Here is a 6,000-nt window from a genome sequence, read left to right as displayed (position 1 = left end):
AAATAAAGATCCTCTGTATTTTCTGCCATTATTTTTACCTCCACTGGCTGCAGAGAATCAGTGACACAACACAACACGATGATCGATCCAAACAGATCCTCAAATCTAGCACCTCTTCCGAGAAGCTAAAACTCAATTAAGATTAACCATAACCAACGCTGTGCATCCTCAGTCACTCTAGTCCTGTCTGACCCTTTGCAACCCTGTGGATTGTAGCCCAGCAGGCTCCTCTGTCCATGGGATTCTCCAGGCAAGAACGGGAGTGGATTGCCATGCCCTCCTCCAGGGGACCTTCCTGAACCCGTATCGAACCCATATCTCCTGCGTCTCCTACATTGCAGGCAGATTGTTTCCAGCTGAGTCACCAGGGAAGCCCCATAGCCAACACTAATACCATGTAAATGCAGCATCAACAGCCGTCATACGCTTGGAAAGGTGGGCTAGGAATCAGGCAAAAACTAAGCATTTTCTTGAAATCCGGGATACAATTCTGCTAATTAACATCAAAAACAGCGACTCTGACATCTTCTGTTTATCAAGCCTCTCCCCCTCATCCATCTCCTGCAGACGCTTCTCCAGATGGACGTGGAGACAGGCAGCTGCGGCAGACCCCGTCCTCCCCTGGGAAACATGTGTTCGCTGTTTTCACGGCCGTTCTATTTAAGACTCGCTTTTAGGAATGCCAAAAAAGGGACCATGGTGAAGCTGACTTGCTCTGCCCAGCAAGAAGAAGCAGGTGGCAAGCATTTCTCTAGTCACAGTGGAAACTAACCAGAACTGTTTGCTTTGCTGGCTTTGTTATCATACTTCTTTTCACTTCTTTCACCTACTTGGAGACAGTGGGAGAGAATATTAATGAATCTATACAACAATGAACATGTCCTCTGGAGAGAAAGTGATATACTCTCAATACGGGGCTATCTCTATTATATCAAATAAGCTAATTTATAGTGGTCTACATTTCTCAGTTATGGAGGTTACAAGAGGATAGGCCTTCATGTAATAGCCACATTCCATACAAAATTAATTTTGTTCCTGTGGGTTTGTTGTTACGACATTCTATTTAACTTCAGTTAGATTAAAACACACACACACACACACACACACACACACACACACACAAAACAAGGGCCCTGACTTTTAACCATGTTTTAAAGTATATTTCCAACCTGGGTATTATTAAATTGAATCTATGGCTATAAGACTTCTGTTGCTGAGTGAGGAAACTGTCTCATCTTCATATTTCAAAGGCTGAAGACAGCGCTCCCCAAAGCACTGTCTGCATGCGTGCTGGAGCAAGCAGTTGCTACTGATCCACCATGAGATCGGCCAGAAACTGCGAGCAAGGGTTTGGAAGCGCCTGGAGCCATGTAAGAGCAAGTCAATGTTCGCTGAATCTTATAATAAAGAATTATTTGTGTTTTAGACGCCTTTTCTAACTTTATCTTTCCGGCCATTCACTTTTATCCTATTTTATGAAAGCATTAATCTGCATCAGATTGTAAATGAAGAGGGAACATGACTCAGAACGCAGCGGTGGCTGGTGTGCAGGGTCAGGCAGGCCTGCAGGAGACTCTGGTGCTACCTACCACCCAGAGCCACGGGGACAAGTTGTTTCAACCCCCTGTGTCTCAGCTCTTATCTGCAAAATGCATGAAATGCTTTTTATATCCCAGGATCTGTGGGGAAAAAAACGAAGACACTGGCTTTGGGGTCTGCCTTCAGTTTCCTCGAGTGTAAAATGAATATAATAATACCATATCACAAAGCTGCTATAAGGATTAGCTAACTGGGTAATGTTTGTAACTCAGCACCTACTTGGAATCTACTAAAACCCCAAAGTTAGCAGTTATTATTATTGAAAGTGTTTTTGTTTTTTTTTAAGCATAGTAGGTACTTGATACATACTAGCTATCATCTCTTCTCATTTGTGTAGAGGATCTTATTATGGTTCATGGGCTCAGTCCAAACTTCTGAGTGACCAAGGAGCATTTCAGACTGACCATGCTGCACACAGATGCTCAAAAGAAAGATCTGGGGCCTTTGAGAAAACAGTTTGTGGATCTAGCCCATCCAGACAGGCCCCTTCTGTACTTCAGTAGGCGTGTCTCCTCTTGCAGTTTCATCTAAGAATTTCCGTCTGGGCTGTCTCTGCATTATAGGGCATGATGCTGGCAAAAGGCAATGGACAGAGGTATCATAAGAATACACAAAAGAGCTATTTTAATTTAGGTAATAAGGAAAAAAGTCAAAGGGAGAGAATCCTGTCTCCTCTTTCACAAATTACTAAACATAATGCATCTTTTCATGTCCTTCCAGAGAAATGTTGCTTGAGAAGACAATCACAATGGTTGAAAAGAAGACCAAAACAGCCTCTACCCCACTTGTGAGTTTATAAGACACTTTCAGCTGAGGCTTACAACGCAAACCAGTGTCCCCTCCATTGACCAACTGAAGCTGAGAAATGATTTTCCAGCCAGAAGTCCTTTGTGTAGGCACACCTGAAACGTGAACCTAGTCCTTCAAATCCTCAGGCCTCGGCACAGAAAATATAGGTAAAGTAGAGGTACATTAAAAAAGAAGACTATTTCAGGAGCATGTCTCAGAACAATAGTTTGATGTGTAAAAAACTTTACATCATGAATACAGTCTTTAGTGAAAGAAATACAGTGAATAACCAAGAATGAATACATGAGTGGATATATATCTAAAAGTAAAGAAGAGTATTAGGAAAAAATGTTCAAAGGATTAATGCATGTGGTCTAAGGCATCACTAAATGCAAAACCCATACTCACAAATGGAAAGCAGACAGACATTCCTAAATGGCCCCAGGGCTTAGAGACAGGCAGCCTTTGAGGATGTCAGACAACCTCCAGAAGAGCCCATGCAGGCGCCTGGGCAGCAGAAGGATCCTTACTCCTTGGCCCAGTTAACTGTTCCCACTCTGGGGAGACTTCCAAAAGGCAAAGGAGACATCACACTGTCGAGCAAACTTCTCCAGCTGCTCCCCGGCGCCTGGAGTCTCATCAGCTCTGCATCTGATCTTTGATAAGAGGTCCGTGACCCTGACGAACACAATGGCTCAAATGTTCTCAGTCATCCAGGCCTTTGTGGGGATAACTTTCAGGTCCTTACTTGAAAGGAGGTATTACCAGTAAAGGCAAGAAGAGAGGCAAGCACCGGGCATTCAAAGACAGTCAGGAGAGAAGGCAGCTACTCAATAAAAGCTGGCAATGCTGAAGGTAGCTACTGACCTTTCACAACTTTGCCTCAGATTAGCCATTATTCTTTGAATAAGGCACTGGTTAGAAAACTGTAAACAGCGTATGCATGTATCTGCACTGACATGCAAGAAAAATTAGTAATAATCTGATCACTGCTTGTATTTATTGACCTCTTACTATCTACCAAGCACTGTGTTTTACACTCATTATTCTGTTTAATCTTTACAGCAACCAAATGGGGGTGGGTATGACTGCTTTCCTCATTTTATAGCTGAAGAAGTAAGTTTAGAAACTGTTTTTACAGTTAGTAAGTGGTAAAACAAGAATTCAAACCAGTCAATCTAATTTCAGTTTAACAACTACCTTTGTGCACCAAATTTAAGCTGCAGTGTTTTCATCATGATACACACACACACACACACACACACACACACCAATATTCTAGACCCAGTTCCAGGCGGCACTAGTGGTAAAGAACCCACCTGCAAATGCAGGAGATGTAAGAGACGCGGATTCAGTCGCTGGGTCCAGAAGATCCCCTGGAGGAGGACGCAGCAACCCACTCCAGTATTCTTGCCTGGAGAATCCTATGGACAGAGGAGCCTGGTGAACTACAGTCCATGGGGTCGCAAAAAGTTGGACATGACTGAAGCAACTTAGCACTCAGTAGCAAAGAAGCCAGAGCCTTCACTTATTGCACTCTTAATCTCCTGGTTTAATATACATCAAGTATACAAAAATTGGATTAAGAAGCAAAAGAATGCAGCAGGAAAAACAGGAAACAAGGAGAGAAAGAGTGAAAGTGGGAGGACATAAAACTTTAAGTGTGGAACATCTATCAAAGTAGAAATGGGAAAAAAAGAACTTTTTGTAGCTCTGAAAAATAGACAATAAAAATGTAACCTTCTAAAGGAATTGCTTTTAGTGCAACAAAAATCCTACAGATTTGATGGGGCTTTTTACTAAATTCTGACAATGCTCATCTAAAATCCCTAGGTAGAAAATGTACACAGTGCGGGTAATTATAGTGATTTACATTTCACCTATCTATTGCCAATTCATCTGGCTCACAAACTCATATATCTCTGCTCTCTGCTTTTCAGACTTGAATGGGACTATCCAGAGTATGTGACTGTGCTGGGGGAGGGGTAAGATAGTGCTTGGCACATAGGAGAAGCTCAGTAAATGTGGAGCCCAAGAAAAGTAAATTAAAAGTTTGTCAAATAATAAAGCAATCACTATACATAATGAATAAAATATTTAAAAATGTAAGTGAATGTCTAACCTAAAACTTCAAATTAAAAATGGGCTTGCTCTGGCACCTGTTTGGGGCAGCACCCCACTCCCCAGGCTCTAGAGAGTCCCTGTTCTCTCATTTCCACCATTTTTATTACTTGGCTGAAAAATCTGGACAAGTATATACATATGAATATGTGTGTGCACATATGCAAACTGGTCATGGATCACTGACCTTCATATTTAAACATGAATTGGCTTAAAGGATCTGTTGTCTTTATGTTATGTTAGAAGGAAATGGTGCATCTTTACTGTTAGCTCATTAACAGGCAGCACCATGGCCCCTAAGAACCACAGTAGCTGAAACGTAACCGTTTCTTTCCCTCTCTCCTCATCATGACAATTATGTTGTGATTCATAATTCATGCAATTATTTGATCCAAAAACAAAAGAAAGACACTTAGTACTCCAGCATGTTGCATTCAACAAATCAGAAAAAGAAACACACACATACAAAAAGATAGAAATGTAAAAAAAAAAAAAAAAATCATTCTTATCCCCCACCCTTCTATCCCTTGCCTATAGAAGGGATGGCTATCAACCATGACTATACTGGGACAGGGTTTTGAAAACCAGAAAGCACTAACTAACCAGATGTGCGATCTCATGCTATTAGACCACTGGGAGGTCACTTCATCCACTAAAGTCCAGCCGTCTCAAGTGTCCCGAAGACTCTGGCTATCCTCATGACAACGTTGGTTTAGCTAAGCAAAGAACTACATGATAATCTGAAATATTTTGAACTTATTGATCCTAAACCTTTCTTTAGAAAATAAATGAGTGTTCGAGATTCTTCAAGGACCCCAAGGGATATTTATAAATAGAAAATCTTTGTCAGCTTAAGGTCAAATTGGCTAAAGAATCTGTTTAATGGCTAAAATGGAGGGACCTCACACTCCTGAAAAAAATTCAGATATAGTCATGGCATGGATATCCTTAGGCGTCTCATCATTCATATATATGTATGCATGTGTATGCATACATATATATAAATGAAAAAATATATGTGAAAACATATATTTATCAATTGAAATTTTGCTAACATTTTAAAGGAGAGTTATTTTTCCATGGCACTCTCTGTTAACTTTTGATTGAGTCTGATAAGAAATAGCCATAGGATGGTCATAGAACATAAAAGAAACTAAATTTATACTTCACTGTAAGAAGGTACAAGTATAACCTCTAACTCCAGTGAAAGAAGAGGTTTTGTAAAATTCATTTATTATATGGCATGTGGGCACCATCTGAGGAATATTTTGATTTATTCATAAAGCCTGCTATAGCTGTATCTCAATAATCTGATGTATCGCAGAGCACTAGTCTTCCCACCTTACATGTATATTACATTTATCCCTCCAAGATGACTCTTACATCGTACCCTTAAGCCTCCTTAAAAATATATTCAGTACAAATGCAAAATGATATTATTGATCCCAATTTCGCCACTCACAAGGAAATCACCTCCGAGGGGACAATTTC

Source organism: Cervus canadensis, chromosome 21 (genome assembly GCF_019320065.1).
Source record: "Cervus canadensis isolate Bull #8, Minnesota chromosome 21, ASM1932006v1, whole genome shotgun sequence".
NCBI classification, from domain to species: Eukaryota; Metazoa; Chordata; class Mammalia; order Artiodactyla; family Cervidae; genus Cervus; species Cervus canadensis.
This window is presented reverse-complemented; position numbering follows the sequence as displayed.